The sequence below is a fragment of the Phascolarctos cinereus genome, unplaced genomic scaffold (assembly GCF_003287225.1).
Source record: "Phascolarctos cinereus isolate Bilbo 61053 unplaced genomic scaffold, phaCin_HiC Scaffold_1;HRSCAF=81, whole genome shotgun sequence".
NCBI lineage: Eukaryota > Metazoa > Chordata > Mammalia > Diprotodontia > Phascolarctidae > Phascolarctos > Phascolarctos cinereus.
In genome coordinates this window covers 18,269,746-18,291,179 of record NW_027555514.1, presented here as the reverse complement: position 1 = coordinate 18,291,179, position 21,434 = coordinate 18,269,746, and the positions used below count along the sequence as shown (strand labels likewise).

At 43.1% G+C, this 21,434-nt stretch overlaps 1 long non-coding RNA gene across 6 annotated transcripts; it reads right to left on the bottom strand.

Moving 5' to 3' along the window:
• Window positions 1–407: 407 nt before the first annotated feature.
• Window positions 408–21,337, bottom strand: LOC110213149 (uncharacterized). Of its 6 annotated transcripts, none has more exons than XR_013485270.1 (8): window positions 20,849–21,337; window positions 15,747–16,824; window positions 15,479–15,651; window positions 15,047–15,185; window positions 13,640–14,299; window positions 12,509–12,720; window positions 10,194–10,360; window positions 408–6,401 (listed from the first exon to the last, which is right to left on the bottom strand). It is a non-coding gene; the product is annotated as an uncharacterized LOC110213149 (long non-coding RNA). The 6 variants fall into 6 exon arrangements; XR_013485268.1 differs by lacking the exon at window positions 15,047–15,185 and having other exon boundaries at window positions 13,640–13,718; window positions 14,199–14,299; window positions 20,849–21,336; XR_002325905.2 differs by lacking the exon at window positions 15,047–15,185 and having other exon boundaries at window positions 15,747–15,865; window positions 16,695–16,824; window positions 20,849–21,330.
• Window positions 21,338–21,434: the final 97 nt, after the last annotated feature.

Sequence of the window (21,434 nt, the reverse complement as noted above, 5' to 3'; positions counted from 1 at the left end):
CAGTGGCTTCCCTGGATGTGATTTTCCCTATGCTGCTGCCCAGCTGGAGTTCCATCACACCCTCAGATTCTAGATTTCTTTGATTCTCCCTATGTTTCCCCTCTCTTTCCCTGGACTAAGAAGGGGCTCTCCTTTGGGCCAAAAGACACTAGACTCCTCTCCCTGTTGTTTTCCTACTGGCTACAAGCACCTTCAATTCTCAGGATGCTGCATACAGTTAAGGGTGCATCACTTCTGTAAGAAAAGGGGGTGTCAAACTTAGGGGAGGACCTGGATGTCAGGTAGGATGACTCCCTTTTACAGGTGATAGGCTCAACGGCTGAAATCATGAAAAGCATGAAAATCATGAAGTTTTGCTCTTGCATTGGTGTGGTCAACTGTAAACTTAGTTTTAATGAAAAAAAAAATAGTTTCTTGCAACACACCTTTATTAAACACCTGTTATGAACCAGACACTGTTAGGCTAGGCTGGGGACATAAAGAAAAAAAGTCTCTGTCTTCAAAGGATTTACATTTTATTGGGGGAAAACAACATATGCAGAAAATTAAATGCAAAATGTATGACAAGTTGTTATAAAGTAACTTCTGGAGGAAGGGCATTAGTAATGGGTGAATTTGAGCTACCTAATGTGTAGCAGTTTGAATGACTACTGATGTGAACTCTAGGAAGTTTCAAATGAAAAGACCTGTTCCATTAAATCTCTACCATAGCACCCTCTCCAGGCTATTTTCTCAATTCTCACTTGCATTAGCAAGCCATGTTTCCAGAAGGCAGCTGCTACTACTAGTCTTTGAGTTCTAGGGGTTAAATTTCTAGCAATGTGAATTATAAGCCCCCACCAGTGTGCTTCGCATTGGGATTTGTCAGCCAGATTTCAACTACCTTTTAGGAAAGGATATTTACTATGGTAATATAGTAAGAACAGTTGGTATAAAACATCCTCCCAAAAGTCTTCAGGGCGTTCTCCCACATTATACATACAGAGTTCAAGGAAAGAGTAAGTTAAACTTAGAATATGATGTGGTGAGGCATGCATATGGAAAACACATGTGGTCAATGATTAAAATCCGTCAGTACTCTAGGAACCGTAATTTGACCACAAATGGTATTCTATTAGTATCATTTTAATATATGAAGATCAGTTAATAGCATGTCAAATATGTTTGTGTGTATGATATGTAAATATAATATTGAATTATTAGATATTAATGGTAATATCATTGAAATCTAAATAAAATTTTGGTTTTGGTGCAGCTATTATAACATTCAATAATTTTTCTATTTTGAAAAAAATCTGGGGAGGGAAGGGAAGAAAATTTAAAACTCAAAAGCTTATGGAAGTGATTGTTGATAAATCAAAATACATTAATAAAAAATTTTTTAAAAAAGAAAAGAAAAAAGCCATTTCTCTAGAAAAATCAAAGGGGTGAAGTGGAAACCACAGGTCTCACATAAAGAATTAATAATTTCAATTAAATTAATTATTAATTAAAAATTATTAAAAATAATTAAAATAATTATCAATCAATCATTAATTAATTAAATAATTATTAATTATAATAATTAAATTAATTCTAAATTAATTAAAGAATTAATAATTTCAGTAAAAATTGGATAGAATTTCAAATGAAACATTGACAGTAATTGTCATAGGAGAATTTTTCTGGTTCGGTTCTATTGCTGCTATTTGCTTGAGAATGCAAGTCTAGTTGGAGCTTGTGGAATTTAGCTGAGACACTAACCTTTAGTTCTGGTGATTAAATGGTTAACAATAAGAGAATTTCTGACTCAGCTTTATTATCTCCACATATCAAGTAACTAGGTCTAGATCAGGAGTTAGTAGTTAGTATGCAATTCCACCTTTATCCCAACTGTCTACTGACTAGTTTATTATTTTACCTGATGTAGCTCTTTCCCTTCTGCTATCTGTTCTTTGATGTATAAATCTTTACCTTCTATATCTAATCTCTGTAAAATTCCAGTGTGCATCAAGCCTTGTAACTAAAACCCACATGAGGCTTCTAAAAAGGCCCCACTGGTTTCTGTTTATACCCATGGGTCTATGCTCTGAGGATATAATAATCTGTCTCTGTATGTTGGCAAGTATGATTGGCAACAGTACTTCTCAGGGAATCCTTGGAGGATTTTTATTTCATACTTTTGAGTAATGCCTGCTTCAATAGGCCCGTGGTGTCATCAGCATAAATAGTCTCTCTGTATCTTTTTCATTCTGTACAATCTTATGCACATTTTCTTTTGACCTTAAATTAATATTGAATCACTGTTTAACATAGTATTTAGTGACCATCATGTTTTGACAAGTTCTTTAAAAGCTTGGTAAGCCTTTTAAAGTAAATTGAGACCAAAAAAATTATGAAAAAACCCACTAATAGGAATTTTCTCAATTAACCCTTAAGTTTGGGACTTTTTACTGTCTTTCCATAATAACTGTATTCCCCTTAAGTTCCCTGGTGTGATAAGATCTGAGGAAAGGATTAAACTGCTTCTGCAAAGCTAACTCGGCAAATTCTGTGACTCCAGGTTGCTTAGCAGAATTTATAGGGATAGCACACCAGTTTGCTTTTCTAAAAATGGAAAGCACTTGCCTCACATCTGTGGATTAAAATGTAATGTATATCCCAGTTCTATTAGACATTTACAAATACCATGCATGGGAGAAGGAAGGTAACAAATTGCTATGGTCATGGAGATGGAATATTGAGATGTTGCAGTAATTCCTATTATTTGAGTAAAGGAAAGAGAAAGAAATGGGAGCGTAATCCATGTCTGGGAGGATGTTTCCAAAAGGAAGGAAGAGGCCTAGGCTTCAACCACCCAAAAAAAACCCCCTTTGCTCCTCTTGGTGAGCGTGGCCAGCAAGTTTTTAGCTTAGTCCCGACTATGGAAACGTTACAACGTTTTCTATAATGAAAAGCAATGAAAATGTAAGATTTACTTTTCAGAAATCTGCAGGGAAATTTGGAACGCCTCAGTTATGTCAAGTAATCTGATATTTGTCCATATAAGAGAACAGTTTCCGGTTAATCAATTTCAAGTATCAATAAGTCATGTTCATTTGCCTTATGTTTCGTGGTTAGGACCTCAGATATTCTTTCATGTAAGCAGCCAAAGAGATTTTAAGCTTTTGAAGGGAATTATTTCTATAACGACATCCTATCTAGCTTTAAATATTTTATTGAACATTGCTTTGTAGTATTCTTTATCCAAAAATGTAATAGGAATTGATTTCTGGTTATTTTGAGTAATATACTTTGCACAGAATGAAACTGTGATATCTAACATGGAAGGACAGAATTCTAGAAACTTCAGTCATCCAGAACATAGCAAAACACAAACACAAAAACAAAAAGTGAAAGACAGGCCTTTGAAGAAATTTGAGGAAAACTAATTTAATTTAGGGCAGCTAGTGCATAGAGCACTGGCCTAGAGTCAGGGAGACTCATCTTCCTGAGTTCAAACCAGGCCTCAGACACTTACTAGTTCTATGACTCTGGGCAAGTCATTTAACCCCATTTGCCTCAGTTTCCTCAACTGTAAAATAAGCTGGAGAAGGAAATGGCCAAACACTCCAGTATTTTCCAGGAAAACTCCAAATAGGGTCACAGAGAGCTGGACGTGACTGAACGACAGCAACAGTTAATACTGCATGCAGTAGACTTGTGTGCCGGGTAAAGCAGCCAATGAGGAGCTTCCCCACCTGCCTGGAGGAAGTGAAGTGGTCACTGCTGTTAGGACTGTTACACTTGGGAGCAGACAGCCAGCCAGGCTTCAGTAACCCCTGAGGGCATCACCTTATGATAGCACAATACAATGGTGGATGCTCACAGAGGGGATGCAGTCTTGAAGAACATGCTAAATTATGACCAATGTGTACTATTTTTGAAGGCAAGAATGTGTATACTATATTTAGAGATAATTCTACCAAAATGTGATTTAAATTTAAGCATTTAAATGTTAATAATTTAAAATTTAGTAATGTTAGCTGGTAGAGCTTATATTCTAGTAGGGAAATACAACAAATATGGGGGAATGGTAGCCAGCAAAGGAAATTTTGGTCTGAGAAGACTAGGGATAGTTCATGGCACATAAGACAGTATGGGTGGAAGGAGAGAGAGGCAGCTAGGTGGTGCAGTGGATAGAGCACCGGCTCTGAAGTCAGGGCCTGAGTTCAAATCGGCCTCAGACCAAACACTTGACACTTACTAGCTGTGTGACCCTGGGCAAGTCACTTAACCCCAATTGCCTTAAAAAAACCCCCAAAAACAAAAAACAAAGGAAGGAGGGTAGGTGTAGGAGGCTGGGCAGGCCATGTTGTGGAGGCAGTACCCATAAGACTAAACATGGGGAGAGTCTGTCCCCAGGAGAGTGAGCTACAGTAATTCAGAAGCCGAAATGCTGGCCAGATGCAGCCCCCAAGGAGCAAGGAGCAAGGAACAATGTTTGGGAGCCCAGCCGAGCAGAAAGATTCATCCCACAGGGATGCTGACTTTGGATGTGAAGTTGGTGGGACCAATGCTTGCTAGGAACCGAGGAACTTGCTAGGAACTCGTCTAGACAGAATCAGTGTAGGGCAGAGGGGTCAGACCCAGGACCAGTGGCCCCACATAGTCCATCTCACTCGGGGTGAATCTGAACCAGATTAAAATGTAATTAGGAAATATGTAACAAAATGAATAAAAACATAATGAAACAGATATTGTTACATTTTAAAACTAAATCAATATGTGGCCTACAGGGATTCTTATGTAGGGATGAGTGGCTCCTACCTTTGAGGTTGATACCAGTGGGGTAGGGGAGAGTATGCCTGGAAGGCATTGGGGGAAATGTCTTGGAAATAGATAGCCCTTTGTAAAAGCTAGTAAGTGGTTACAGGGAAGGAGGGGTGCTAGTAGCTGGGCCCCTAACAAATGAGGGGAACGCAGCCATTAAGCTGCCTGCAGTGGAAGAGAGGACCCCCCCCCAACACCTCAGGGGACAAGAACACCAGGGGACTAGGGGAGGCTATCTAGCCAGCCTGGCCCAGAAATAGTGGGGCCTGAGCCTCTCTCTGTGTTGCAGGTACTGAAGCGTCTAATTTAATTCTCAGTGGGACTCCCGGGAATTTGTTTTCCCCACTAAACAAATAATACACTTTTTAAAAAAGTCTATAGTCTGTTCTGCCTCTGATACAGCACTTAGTGTATGACCCTGGATAAATCACAACCTAGGCAGCTCTCTCAGGTTATAAATTGCAGGGCAGGTGCGAATCTGCCTTGATAGAGGAGGTTTCTTCCCCAAGAATTCCTTTACTCAGTGAAGTCATTGATCTGGTCCTCTCCTCTCCTCTCCCAAACACACCCAAGTCAAGGCAAAGCATCCCATCTGCCCAGTTATCTACAGAACCTTTCCTTACTAGCCAATTTAGGATACAATGACTCTCTAACTCACCCCAAGTTTTTCCCAGTTAAGATTAAATGTTTGCACAAAGAAAATAAAGATTTATCTTGCTGGAATCCATTTCTTAAATGAAATATCACTTGGGAGGCCGTGTTTTGACAAACAAGCTTCTAGAGATGGTCCACATTCCTTTTTTGCCAGGAGCTTCCTAGAGCTTCCTAGTTTTATTTCTTTTCCTCAGGAACACTCATCTTTGTGAGTTCAAATCTGGCTTCAGATACTAACTAGCTGTGTGACCCTGGGCCAGTCACTTCACCTGTTTGCCTCAGTTTCCTCCTCTATAAAATGAGCTGGAGAAGCAAATGGCAAACCACTCCAGGATCTCTGCCAAGAAAACCCCACAAAGGGTAGGACACGACTGAAATTACTGAACAACAAAACCTCAAGACCTTGGAGCAATCGTCTTTCCCTGGGCATGTAAAGGGAAGATGAATCCAGCCTCCACTGGGGTATTCCTGGTGCTGCAGGTCTGTCCAGGCCCCTGCTGTGCCAGCTGGCTTCGGGGGCACACTGCTGTCAGAGTCCGGGTGTGTCTTCTAGGCCGGCTTCTGTGCCAAGGCACTGGTCCTCCGCAGGGGAAGGCCGTACCTCCCAGAGCTGCTCTCCAGTACAGGGTCAGTTAGTTTTGTGTTTCTCCAGTGTGCTTGGGCTGGGCACGAGGAAGTTAATCTGCTTGCTCATTTCAGAGATAAAAAATCAACTCTTTTCTCTATCAAGGGGGGGAAAAAAACCCCAAAGAAAGGGAAATGTTTTCAACAACTTTTTCTTAAAAGCCTGCTCAATGGACTTTTAGACATGATCTCCATCTTACTTCGGGCACAGGTTGTGTGATGCTGGGCAAATCCCTTAATTTGTCAGTGTCTTGACAGCACCTGACAACTAGAAACTGCTGAATCCGTCTGGGCTGCATTGACAGGGTTGAAGGGGTTCTCACTAGAAGTGCCTGGTAACAGTGAAATGATAGTTTCAGTCCAAATGGGGAGGTCTTCCATTTAAAATTTCAGATCTTTTCTAAAAATCCAGAAGTACAGCGACCCCTAGCTACTTCCAGTCTCTTAAAACCTGCAAACAGATTAATGACACCTGAATTCTGCCTAGAAAGACCAAACCCTTCTAATATAACTAAAATAATGCCAGAGGCAATTGTGACTCACAAAACCTCTGGATTAACTTCATCTTTTTACTCCGACCCCAAATGTTCAGTCCTTCCTAGTGGAAATGTCATTGTTCCACCCCACCCCACACCCCCTTGCCTAGGGCAGGACATGGGCTCCCAGCTTTCCACTAAGCATGGGGAGGAGCATGCCCTCCTCCCATTCCTTCCCTGCAGGCAACCGACCTTCCCACCATTCCAACCCTCTGGGCAGCTCAGCAAAGCCAGAAGGAAGAGAGCCAGGCAGTGGCAGGTGGTACCTTTATACACCCCATAGTATAAAACCCTGAGTCTCCACGGCCAGAAGCGGGCAGGGAGTATCTCTGGATATGCTTGCAGGACTGGTCCCTATGGGCCAATTACATATCAATTATAGGACATCTAATTGTAGCGGTGGAAAAGAATTTACTGAAACAGATGTGAAGTAAATTCAGGAACACGCATTAACAGCAGGCCTCTAAGTCAGCATCTGGGCATGGAAGCAAACTGCCTCCTGCCCACCGGGCACTGAAAGGGAATTCATGCAGACAGTAGAACAACAGTAAAGTTAAAAAGGTAACAACCAAGAAATGCTATCTTACTCTAGATAAGAGACCTAGATCAGGAAACAACCTCAGAGGCCATCTACCTCAACGCCCCCGTTTTAAGGAGGAGCTAAGTGAGGCCCATGAAGACTGTGTGGTCAGCCCAAGGTCTCCCAGGTGGTGGGGGCAGAGACAGGGCATAAAGCCAATGTACTGCCATTATAACGTGGGTGTCTGCCTTGTGATCTGTAAGAGATGTCATGGCAACAAGACATGTCCAAAAGGAGAAGGATTCAACAACCACCCCCTGCCAACACCTTTCATCCATTTTTTTTTTGGGTAGGCGATGGGATTAAGTGACTTGCCCAGGGTCACAAAGCTAGTAAGTGTTATGGGTCTGATGCTGGATTTGAACTCAGGTCCCCCTGAATCCAGGGCTGGTGCTCTATCCACCTAGCTGCCCCCCTTTCATCCATTCATGTTGTGCATGCAGACATGCGCGTACACACTACTCCCTGGATCTCGACTAGGTTCCTCCAGTTGACAAGAAGGCCCCCAAAACACCGAAGGCAGACCTTTGTGAAAAGAGAGGGAATAAAGGTATCTTCTCATGCATTGCTTGGCTTCCATATAGGAGAACTCCACCCTTCTTAATCTAAACTACAGGATGCAAGGAACCGCATAAAACTCTCTCTTTACAAACGGTTCCTTGCAGGGGTTGTTGCCAAGGTCCAGCTCACACCTGGCCTGTTGCAGTCGGTCGCCTCCCAACCGGTTTTCCTGCTTCCAGGCTCGTCCCTCTCCAGCCCTGCCTCCACCTCCCTGCCTGTGTCACTCACGATTCAGAAAGCCCTTGTGGCTTACTGCTCGCTCTACGATAAAAGACATTTCTGCTTCTCACTTAAAGCCCTTCTTAACGCTGGTTGTGGTTCACCTTTCCGGGTTTACTGCGCACCATGGCCTGTCCTGAACTCTACCTTCCAGCCCAGCCTTCTAAATGACGAGCCTCCTAACTAACATTTGGTATCCCATCTCCCTTGTCCATCACTTTTGGGAAGGTTGTCCTCCATTCCTGGAATACATTCCCTCCTCATTTCTGGCTTGTGGAAACCCCAGCTGGCTTAAGTCTTAGGTTGAAAGTCTACATGAGGCCTTTCTAGTGTTTATTTAGCACGGCTCTTAGAACGCAGTAGGTGCATAATAAATGTTTATCGATTGAATGTAGGAGAGAGGCAGCTAGGTGGCACCATAGTACACAGAGCTCTGTGTCTGGCATCAGGAAGACCTGAGTTAAAATACAGCCTCAGACACTTACTAGCTAAGTGACCCTAGGCAAGTCACTTAACCACGGCCTGTCTCCGTTTCCTCAAATGAAAAAGGGGAAAATAGCATCTTCCTCCTCCTGCTGTTGAGAGGATCAGATGAGATAATATTTGTAAAGTGCTTAGCACAGTGCCTGGCACAAAGTAGGTGCTTAAGAAATGCTTGTTTCGCTAGGGAAAAAAATCTTTGCCACAAGTTTTCCCCATTAGAATGAGAACTCCTGAGTGCAGGACCTGTTTCAGTTCTTGTCTTTATACCCTAGTGTTGAAGCACAGTACCTACCACATGGGAGGTATTGCTTAATGAAGGCTTGTGAAATGTGTGAACACCATGGTCCTTTTTGTGATGGAGAACTTTGCTAAAGAAGAGACATTCTCATGGTAGCCCCAGAAGCTAAGATGAGCTAGGTTTCTATTACCAGAGACTCAGTTGAGGGAGCGGACGATTCTGTTGTACTGGGCCCTGATCAGACCACACTGAGAATATTGTGTTAAGTCCTGGGTGCCACATTTTAGGACAGACACTGAAGGACAACCAGGATGGCACAAAGTCAGGGGACCCTGGCACGCGAGGGCCAGTGGAATGAATTAGGGGTGTTTGGCCTGGAGAAGGGAAGATTTGGGAGTCACTGTTATCTTTAAGTTTTTGAAGATCTTTCATTTGCAAAAAAGGATTTGATTTGCTTTGCTTAACCTCCAAGGGCAAAAGTAGATGTGTTGGGTTGAATTTAGAGACACAGATTTCATCTGACTTAAGGAAAATCTCCCTAAAAGCTGGATCTATTCACAAGTACAATGAGCCACTTTAGTTAAGTTGTGGGTTCAAGAGGAAGAGTCCCTGGGGCCCTCAAGTAAGGGTCAGATGATCTTCGAAAAGTATCCTGTAGCAGATATTCCTCCAAACACTGAGTTCTCCAACCTTCACTTTAACAGGACATTGGGGCAAAAACAGGACATAGGTACCTCTGCCAAGGCCTGGGGCCTGCCCTGAGTCCACTTTCCAACAGATGAGAGCATAGGCAAATTAGGAAGCATGTGGCATTTTACCTGTCACATTTATGGATAAGGGAAACAAATAAGAAACAGAGAGCCTTATGGGATATAAAATGAATAATTTTGATTACATCAAATTAAAAAGGTTTTGTTTGAACAAAACCAATACACGCAAAATTAGAAGGGAAACAGGAAACTGGGGGTAAATTTACAGCAATTATCTCTGATAAAGTTCTCATTTCTCAAATATATAGAGAGCTGAGTCAAATTATAAGAATGTGAGTCATTTCCCAATTGATAAATGGTCAAAGGACCAATAGGTAGTTTTCAGAAGAAGAAACCAAAGCCACCTATAGTCATATAAAAAAGCTCAAAATCACTATTGATTAGAGAAATGCAAATTAAAACAACTCTCTGGGGGGTTGGCTAATATGACAGAAAAGGAAAATGACCAATGTTGGAGGGGATGTGGAAGAACTGGAACACTAATGCATTGTTGGTGGAGTTGTAAACTGATCTAACCATTCTGGACAACAATTTGGAATTATGCCCAAAGGGCTGTAAATTTGTGTGTGCCCTTTGACCCAGAAATGCAACTACTAATTCTGTACCCCAAAGATGGGAGAAAAAGGAAAAGGACTTATATGTGCAAAGATATTTATAGCAGCTCTTTTTGTGGTGCAAACAACTGCAAATTGAGGGCATGACCATCACTTGGGGAATGGCTGAACAAGTTGTAGTACCTGCTTGTGATGGAATACCATTGTGCTATAAGAAATGAAGAGCACAGGGCAGTAGGTGGCGCAGTGGATGGAGTAGTAGCCCTGGAGTCAAGAGGATCTCAGTTCAAATCTGGCCTCAGACACTGACTAGCTGTGTGACCCTGGGCAAGTCACTTAACCCCAATTGCCTAAGAAAGAAAAGAAAAGAAAGAAAAAAAAAAGAAATGATGAGCAGGATGCTTTCAGAAAAACCTGGAAAGATTTACATGAACTGATACAAAGTGAATTGAGCAGAACTAAGAGAGCATCGTACACAGCAACAATAATACTGTACAATGATCAATTGTGAATAACTTAGCTATTCTAAGCAATACACTGATCCAAGACAATTCTGAACAACTTATAATGAAAAATGCTGTCCACCTCCAGAGAAAGAACTGATAGCATCTGAATACAGATTGAAACATAACTTTTAAATTTTCTTTATTATTCTTGGGGGTTTTTTTGGTCTACATTTTCTTTTGCAACATGGCTAACATGGAAATATGTTTTGTGTGACTTCAATATGTATAATCTATATCAAATTGCTTGTCTTCTCAAGGAGGGAGATGGGGAAGGAGGAAGATAATTTGGAACTCAAAATTTAAAAAAAAAGAATGTCAAATTTTTTTACATGTAATTGAGAAAATAAAAGTTAAATGCAAAACAACAATAAACAGATAAGGGCAGAGGAGGGAGATGAATGGATAGAAAACCAGAGGTCCTTTTGCAGAATCTGGTGGGAGGAGAAACATGTTCTGTCTTTCTGACATTGGACTTTCCCATTGAAACTTCCCACATATGGTTAGGTTCAGCTGGATTCCATACAACTTTCAACTTCAGGAGCATTATCTATTCAATGAACTTTTGGACTCTGGCCTGGGAACCCAACCACCAAGGACACAGTATGTGCTCTGGGGAAAAGAGCACTGAGCTACATACAAGTGCACTTCCAGAGCGTGACTCATTAGCGCATTGTGGATTGTCTATTGTATGTTATGAATTTTGAAATGGTCATGAGTATTCATTTTTATTTTAGCAACGCTCACCCACTGAAACGGAGAAACCATAATTAGTAGTGTGGCACTGCGGCGGCCTTGGAAAGGGAGCAGGCTCTCTGGCCATGCCTGCCCATTGAGCAAATAGTAATAATGATGAAATGAGTAATGACACCAGTACTGACCCCTGGCTCACCATTTTCTAAAAAAATAGCAGCCATCAGCAATGGCCTTAAAGCTTTAGATAAGGTGTTATCCTTGGCAGGACACTGTCTTCCTAGCAGGGCCCCAAGCAAAATTGTAAAACAAACTTTTTCTTAGAACCTGGCACATTCCCCAATTGATAAATGGTCAAAGGATATGAACAGACAGTTCTCAGATGAAGAAATTAAAGCCATCTATAGTCATATGAAAAAATGCTCTAAATCGTTATTGATTAGAGAAATGCAAATCAAAACAACTCTGAGGTACCACATCACACCTATCAGATTGGCCAACATGACAAAACAGGAAAATGATAAATGTTGGAGAGGATGTGGGAAAATTGGAACGCTAATACATTGTTGGTGGAGTTGTGAAATGATCCAACCATTTTGAAGAACAATTTGGAACTATGCCCAAAGGGCTACAAAAATGTGCATACCCTTTGATCCAGCAATAGCACTTCTAGGGCTATATCCCAAAGAGATCAAACAAATGGGAAAAGGACCCACATGTACAAAAATATTCATAGCAGCTCTTTTTGTGGTGGCAAAGAATTGGAAATTGAGAGGATGCCCATCAAGTGGGGAACGGCTGAGCAAGTTGTGGTATATGAATGTAATGGAATACTATTGTGCTAGAAGAAATGATGAACAGGCTGACTTCAGAAAAACCTGGAAAGACTTATGTGATCTGATGCTGAGTGAAGTGAGCAGAACCAAGAGGACTTTGTACACAATAACAGCCACCTTATGCAATGAACCTTTCTCAGCATTATGAGTATCTAAGACATCTCCAGAGGCCTTGGGATGGAAAACGCTGTTCACATCCAAAGAAAGAACTATGGAAGTTGAATCACTATCACTTATTTTTACCTTCTGTTGAGTTTTGTTTCATCTTTCTGATGGTTCTTCCTATTGGTTTTAATTTTTACTTACAACTTCACTAATGTGAAAATATGTTTAATGGGTATGTAAATGTATAGCCTCTATCAGATTGTGTGCTGTCTTGGGGAGGGTGGGGGGAGGAAAAGGGAGAAAAGTTTTCAACTCAAAAGCATATGGAAAAAATAAAAAAATTTAAATAAAAAAAAAGAACCTGGCACGCCCCTTTCTGTATTCTTCCTCTTCTTCTTCCCCTGAATACATCCTCCTGGCTGAATGCCTCCAAACAGTCTGCCCTTTGACTATCCGAAGCTCTGTAAGGATCTGCCTTTGCCACAATTGTAGGAGGCTTTCAAATTCCTTCTTCCTGTGTTCCCCAACCTCAATAAAATTTTTCTTTGCTTCAATATCAGTATCCAGAGAATTCTGCTAGGGAGAAAGTAAGCATAAGAGTCTGTTATAGTAATTCATGCTAAAGTACGAATGACTGATTGGCAGACAATGTATTTTTTAAGGTAGTATGGCATAGGTGGAGTTCTGGGTTTACAGTTAGAAAGATGTGAGGTTTGATATCTCCTTAATCACTAGCTTTGTGCTCTTGGGCAAGTCACTTATTTTGTCTAATCCTCCATTTCCTTAAATGTAAAATAGGCATTCATTCATTCATTCAACACATACTCATTAAATAATATTAATGCCTGCACAGAGCAGGCATTATTTTAGACATTTGGAATTTGGTCCAGCAGATACTGTGAGATCAGCACAGCTGTGCTCCCAACAGAGATCAGAGAAGCCTGGGACAGAGCTAAAGGCGGGGAGCAATCCATCTAGCAGGGAGAAGACGAAGAGAAGGCAGCTCAGTGAGAGCTCCAGCAGATCAGTGGCTGATCCTGTGAAATCAGAGGTTTGAGAGCCCTCCACGTGCCCACATGTTCCCTCCTTCAGTGTCGGTCCCTAATGCAGGACACTGACCTATGTCTGCTCTTTCCACTAATAAAATATACATATATGAGGAAGTATGTCTAGGTATTTGGAAGGGAAGGAAGATATTTCCATGCTACCTTTCTTATACTATTTCATTAAATGCCTTTGCTTTGAATTAATTGTGTCTTCTGGCTGACTAGATAAAAATTAGCAAGTACTTTGTTGGGGGGGGTCATGAGTTAGGATTTGAGGGAGATGCGACCCACAGAGTACCTTGAACTTGGGGTAACTATTCTGGGGACTCCATGTGCAAGAGATGAGTGCCTCAGCAAAACTAAGCAACATAGTGACAATGTAAGCAATTTGGAACCTGTAGTCCTCCCCCTTTCCACCGAAATGAGGGGGTTGCTCTATAATTTACCTCTTCTCTGGAGGCAAGAGCAGTCATTGCAGGTTCAGAAACTGCCAACTTCATTTGAGCTCAGCTTACACCTTTGACTCTACAATTCAGTGGGAAAGAAAAAAAGGTACTTAGAAATAGCTACGAGAGAGAGTATAATGGGAAAATGCTATGAGACGTAAATGTTGGGAGAGTCCAGAGAAGGGGAAGGTTATTTCTGAATGGTGGAGGGAAGGGGAAGAAGGAGGAAAGGGAGGGAGGAGGGGACCAAGGAATTCTGTATAGAGGCAATGGCTTTGGAGCCGGACCTTGAGATATGTGGGATAATAATAACTACTCATAATAATAGGTAGCATTTCAGAGTTTGCTAAGCATACTGCCTACCTCATCTCATTTGTTGCACCCCATAATAGGAATTCAACAAATGTTGGCCATACCCTAAAAGCATAAACTCGATACTTTGTTTCTGTCTGAAACACTAAGAAAAGCAATTGTCATTTCTCCATATGCCCTATTCCAGTTTTGTAAACTCTTGCCACCCAAAATTAGTAGCAAATGTCTAGTATAGTGAATGACAGACCATGTGGCAGAGGGGACAGTGAATTTGGAGTCAATTCCTGCTCTGCAGCCTGTGTGACCTTGTCTGCTTCTCTTCCTCTCTCTTGCCTTCAGTTTCCTCATCTGGAAAAAAAAAAAGGAGGTTGGATCAGATGACCTCTAATTTCCATTCTAGTGCTAAATCTGTTTATCTATCTATAATCCATATAATATATATCCAATGATACACATAATCCATCATTTATCTGGAGCATTATTCTGGACTTTTTAATTAATTATTTTTAGTTTTCAATGTTCACTTCCACAAGATTTTGAGTTCCAAATTTTCTCCCTCTCTCTCCCCTCCCCCCACCCCAAGAAGGTATGCATTCTGAATGCCCCTTCTCCCAATCTGCCCTCCCTTCTATCATTCCCCTCCTCAATTCTGGACTTTTTAAAAGGGCATAAAATGTCAGTTTTAAGGATGAGGAAAGGAGGTGGCAAAATAAAATTTAATGTGGGTTTATAATACCACACCCTGCCCTATCCTGCCCTGGGCAGGCCCCTCCCCCCCACCTGTGATGCATGAAACCTTGGCATCCCCTGCCTCCACTTGTTCTGGATCTTTCCAGCAAGGACCCTCTACCGCATTTTTGCAGCCTTGCCTTCTCCTGGCCATGGTGTGTGGGGGCGGGGCTGACATATGGGGGTGGGAGTGGGGAAATGGCAAAAGGTTTCCCCCCTCCCTCTGTTCTCTGAAGACAGGCCAGCAATTTCTTAAGTCTTTTTCCAAGGTGTTTATTATAAAGCAATTCAGGGGAAATGTACAGTGAAAATTGCAAATAATAGGTAAAATGGAGCAAAAGCTGAAAGATACAAATTCCTTATGACCTAGTTGATATCTTGAGTGTGGCGGGCAGGTAGGTGGAGCACCAGCTGTGGAGTCAGGAGGACCTGAGTTCAAATGTGACCTTGGACACATAACACTCACTAGCGGTGTGACCCTGGGCAAGTCGCTTAACCCCATTGCCTAGCAAAAACCAAAAAAAAAAAAAAGAAAGAAAGAATCTTGTGCAGACACCACATCGATTGGTACCTTTCTAGGACTGGCTGTTCTATCTCCCATGCTCCCCCCATCCCCTGATCTACAAGTCCAGGAGGAGGAAGAAGAGGAGGTAGCATCCTCTTACCCTCCACAGCCTCTTTCAGATCCTTCCTCTTTCCCCATCACTGAGCCTTGAAAAGTTCTTGCCTCCATTTGTGACCTTCCAGGTCGCCTTCCTTCCTGCCCCCCCCTCTCCCCCCCATCCCCCAGTGAAGTACCTGGTTCTCAGTCTTGTTTTCTCCTCATCTCTCCTGCAGGCATCATGGTCTTAGCCTCCTCTGTTTCCATAATTCTGTTTTAGCCCATCTCCACTGTGTATAAGAAAGTCAGATCTTCACCTCTCCTCTGGCAACTGAATTTGTCCCAGGGGCCAGACTTCCAAGTTAAATCCCTGGGGTTGGAAGATTGATCCAAGAGGTGTCAAAGAAATCCCAAATCAGAGAGTGAAGGTATAAGGAGACAGAAGAGTAAATCTAGATTACGTACTTGGAGTATTATGTCAGGGGTTTACCGAGTATCCCCCATGTGGCAGATAGAAGCTCCTGGAAGATTTTTGTCCTTATGTCCCCAGCACCCAGCCCAGTCCACAGCACCATCACAGGCACCTGATAAATAGTTCTTGAATTGAATTAGACTGAATCTAAATGACATGGTGGGATTGTCAACTGAAATATTGGAATGCTACTGCCTCCCTATCAGAATAAGAAGAATCCTTGCTGAAACAGAGACTAATTAGGAGCCAGGGAAGGAAGAATGACTGGGAGATGCAATGTGCCTGTGTTGTAAAGTGAGCTAAAGAGGGCGAAGAGAAAGCAGAGGAATGGCCTGTTGACAGCATGACTTTGGACAACAAGCCATGGCAATGGAAGACTGAGTTCTCCTGGTTCCCTCTTACTATCTCAGTCTCTGGGGAGAGTGAGAACAAACTTTGCCCCCCTCTTAATAGTAGTTTTTCTTTCCAATTACATATAAGGATAGTTTTCAACATTCATTTTTGTAAAATTTAGAGTTCCAGATTTTTCTCTCCCCCCTCCCACCTCCCCAAGACAGCAAATAATCTGATAATAGCTTCTACCTGTACAACCAATCATGTTAAATGTATTTCCACATTAGTCATGCTGTGAAAGAAGAATCAGAACAAAAGGGAAAGACCATGAGAAAGCAAAAAACAACAAAAAAGGGAAAATAGCCAGCTTCGCTCTACATTCAGACTCCATAGTTCTTTCTCTGGAGGTGGATAGCATTTTCCATCACGAGTCTTTTGGAAAAGTCTAGGATGACTGTATTTGAGCTCAAACTTAAACACAAACATTTCCATCTCTAAGTTAACTCCTAGGCATGGTGTAGACACTGGAATTGCTCCTTTGCTATAGGACACAATGTCTCAGCTGCCAAACCGATTCACTGCTGGGCTGGATTTTGCAGACTACTCACCCCTCTGTTTGGCTGCTTCTGTAAACTCTGGTCTGGACTCTAGTTCCAGGACTTCTCAGGCTTCTTTTGACCTTTGGAAGCTCAGAAGGTCATAGCTTTGATCACTGCATCCATGTCCCACTCTCATTCACTTAGTAACAGGAAGGAATGAAACACAACAGTAATGCTAGCCAAACCATGGCATCCTGTTGACCTGAGTGGGGAGAGTCAGACATTGCTGCTCTCTCTCCCCGCCTTGCAAGCTTAAAGTAAGCTGTTCTTGAAGCTATCACCCCCAAGAAAGCAAGGGATGGACCTGGCCAGTCAGACCCTTTGTTGTCTGCCTGCTCAGCTTTGTCCCATCATCCATTTTAAAGGCTTTTCCTTACCAACACAGTAATGGGACGACGAGCCATCACAGAGTTCTGAAAGGGGAAAGGCCACCCCAAGTCACGTCATCATACATGTCTAGAAACAGGTTCCTCAAGCATCCACATGGATTAGCATGAGGCAGAGCCCCCTGTACATTCTCTCCCCAGTCCCTCCCTTTTCCCTTCCATGTTATGCTTGTTAAGCATAACTGCTTAAAAATGCTTGTTGAATTGAATTATAGACTGAGCTGCATATAGCATCTTTGATCTAATATATCCTTCAAATACAGGGAATCCTGAAAGAGCTAGGATGCCAATAAGGACTCCCATGAAAATCTCTAAGCCTTAGCTCATGAATCTCACATGAGCAGATCTAATTCAGGCATGGAGAACTGGAAAAGCAGAGAGGTTGAGTCATTTGTCCCATCCAAGTGGCCCCATGAGCCAGGAGCTGCCACCAATCCTTTGCCATTCTTCTCCAGGCCCACAGTGGGCCCCAAGCAGTATATTATACCTATTGGCATATTATACCTATACCTATATACCAATATACCTATATTGGTCCCAGAGGCAAAGAAATATTTGTTTTATTTTTATTAATTCATTTTTAGTTTTCAACATTCACTTCTACAAGATTTTTGAGTTCCAATTTTTCTCCCCATCTTTCCCTTCCCCCACACCTAGATGGTGTGCATTCTGCATACCTTCCCCTAATCTGCCCTCCTTTCTATCACTCCTCCCCCCCTTCTCTTATCCCTTTCCCCTTCTATTTTCCTATAGGGCAGGACAGAGAAATATTTGCTTTAAAAAAGAAAGTATTAAAAACAATGGAGAGAAACAAACAAAAACCTGGTAGCATATAGTAAAAATGACGAAAGCAATCTGATGCAATATAAAGCTGGGGAGGGACCGCCATGGCCGGGGAGATCAATGGAGACAGTGCCGCATGCTGTAAATAGCTCAGAGATGTGATTATAGGCTGACGGTGTGGGGCTCAGGATTGCATTTCAGCAGTTAATTATGGAAGGTTACATTTATGGGTTGCAGCAAATCTGTTTCTGCTAAAACCTGAACAAAGCCACGATGCAGCTATGGCTGAGCAGGAAATACTCTACAAACTGTTCTGGAGTGGTTCCCTTGAGAGAGGTCAAGTTTGGAGTCTAAGCCCCAGAAGGGTGTAGTGGTAAGTGGAGGAACCCTTGCATTCAAGCCGGGCTCCACAAATCACTGCCGTAGTTAAATCTGACCATACCTCTTGGCCATCACTTTGCAATTTGCTGGGAGGAGTCTGAGACAAAAGATTGGAAAGAGACCTGCAAGAGACCTATGAACATTTAAAAATGCTTATTTTTAATGTCATCAAATGACATATGAATTAAGAAATAACTCTTATAGAAAATGCTTAGCATTTAAAAAGGTTTATCAACCCAGCAAACTAACAGGTAACTCATAGGAGCAACTAAGGTGACAACCATCTAGAATACAAGGAGCAGCGAGATGAACCACAGTATTCTTTCATATGTTTGGGGCTCGGTACAATGGAAGAAGAGCAGTTAGGGGGTGCCATAGTGCACAGAGCGCCAGTCCTGGAGTCAGGAAAACCCATCTTCTTGAGTTCAAATCTAACCTCAGACACTAAGTAGCTTAGCTGTGTGACCCTGGGCAAATCATTTAACTCTATTTGCCTCAGTTTCCTCATGTGTAAAATGAGCTGGAGAAGGAAATGGCAAACTACTCCAGTATGTTTGCCAAGAAAAGCCCAAATGGGGTCATGAAGAGCTGGACATGACTGAGCAATGTCACAATGGAAACAGCAGTGGTTCTGGAGCCATAAGAGCTGGGTTCAGATCCCACCTTTGACGCTTCTTAGCTGTGTGACCTTGGGGAAATCACTGAACCTCTCTGAAAGGCTGCATTTTCTTCATCTGTGAAATGATAGGATTGGACTCTGTGGTTTCTGAGGTGCCTTCCTCCTCCACATCTACGAATCTTGGATGATGGGCTGGACCAGAGAGACCAGAATGTATTTAGGAAGTTGTAAAATTCTTAAATGGCCCCAAATACCTCTCAGTAACCAAGGCCCATCTTTTAATTACCAACATTCTATTTTAAATACCAACATTCTCACAATAATTGTTATTTAAATAACATCATGCCTGTTGAATGGCTCTGGAGATTGGACGGATAACATGATATCACCTAGAGCAGAGTTGGCCAGTCTACAAAAACACTGGGTTGAATTCAAAAGGAATTGGGAAATGTTTAACAAAATAAATAGAAGTACAGCATGACAGAGATAATGTTAATTTGTGGTTTTCTAAGTCAATCTGCTGCCAGCAAGGATCTGTCTTTATTTGAGTTAGAGGATGACATAGAAGTACACGGTGGGGGTGAACAGGCTGCAATTTATTACACATGAGAAATTGTAAAGGAGATCTGGAGCAAAGCACATCAAAGAGCCGTACCCTGGGGATGTCATGAGACATGGAGGAAGGTCCCTGGCACATTGGAGAGGACCCTGTCCTCCATGATGAACTTAGTCTATGTAAGGACTCTGGAGATCGTTACCTGCACTCACATTCACACTGATGAGTCAAGTGCCTCCGAGTAAGGCTGCAGAGAAACCCTGGGTTTTAGGGGTATCTCTGAGGGGTTGGGGTGATTCTTCCTAATGTTAGTCTCAGCTCCCTCTCTGGTATGTTTGTCTCAATATAAATAGCCAGTGATTAGCACTCCTATTTTCTCTAACCAATTAATATCAATTAGCTTTTACAAAGGGATATTTCCTGAGAAAATAAAGGAGTCCCAAATTCCACACATATATCCCCAAACACCTAGGGGTACAACCCCCCATACTAATCAGTCCCTGGGAATCAAACTTAAAGCAGTTTCTATAAAACATTTGGTTCACCAAATTCACTTCCACACGTGGCATAGCAGATGACCTAGAGTGTTGACCACAAGGTCAAGTTGCTCCTGGGCTGAGTCCCAATCACTCCTTGGGGCTCTGCTGGTGGACAGCACACCCCGGTCAGAACTCTGTACCCAGACTTTTATTGGCTCCCTTCCCTGATCTTTCAAAGCTCATAAGGTCCCAGCCCAGTCTCAAGCTCCTTTACATAAAATTAGGAAAGGATCAATGATGAGACAGAGATAGAAGCAATTATCTTATGAGCCTGGCCAGGGAAATAAGGACTGTAACCTAGCACAGTTCTTTATCACCTGAGAGCAAAAACAAATAGACGCAACAGAGCAGAGGGGACAGGTCAGCCAGCTGATAACCACCACCTCTACCCCAGTCCCAGCAACAGCAGAGGCATGTGGCTTCATGATGGCTCTGGGTAGGAGGGGGCCCAAAGCACTTGCTTGCGCACACAGCCATGCTGAAAAGAGCCAAGGGGGAGAGCCTGGAAGTGGCCACCGGGAACCAGGAATTCCACCTCTCCAACCTTCAGGAGGATAAGAGAAAGTGAAGCCAGTGCTGGAGGGGTCGGAGTGGGGTTCTGTGTCATGAGGCGCCCCGTCTCAGGGAGAGCCAGAAGGTGGAAAGAGTGGGAGAGATTTCAGATGCAAGCAAACGTGTTGCCTACAGAGCAGGCATTCCAGAGGGCACAGTGGAAGGGGTGGGTGACCGTGGATCATTGGGATGACAGACCGGCTTGAGGAAAACAAAGGCAGGGCAGTGGGGGACGGAGAATGAGCTTTCGCGCTGACAGCCTGGAGCCCAGACTCCTTGGGATGGGGAGAGGGGTTTGTCGATCACTTCCCCCCCCCCCCCCCGCCCCATCCACCCAGTCTTGTTACCTGTTGACTCCTCCCCGGTCTTCCATACAAACAGCGTCGCTGGTCTGGTCCTCCTGTGACACCCTCCATTTCCAGACTCCGGACATTTCCCCTGGCTATGCCCCATGCCTAGAAGCTCCCTCCCCCTTCCTGGCAGCTAAAATCCTCCCTTCCTTAGGTGGGATCCCCCCCAATTCTAGTGCCTTCCCTCTGCTGACTATTTCGGATCTATCCTGTGCAAAGCTTGCCCGCTTTCTCCCTCATTAGGCTCCTCGAGGGCAGCGTCTGCCCCCGTTCCTGGTTCCCCTAGCATTTCACCCTGAACCTGGCATACAGTGGTGCTTACTCAATGTTTATCGACCAACAGGGTTTCAGCTTCCTGATATAAAAAGTGCGGGATCTCGGGCCTTTTGGGCTGAATCAGGGCCCTGGCAGGTTCTGGAGGGGCGGGTCCCGTGGGGTCAGGTGACCCGGGTCCAGCCCAGGCAGTCAGATCCCCCCACCTCCCCACCTCCCGGAGCGCCAGGCTCCGCCCCTCGACCTTCAGGGGGCGGGCTCGGCCCTGATTGACAGCCACACCCCTTCGCACGCCCCTCCTGCCGCCCTC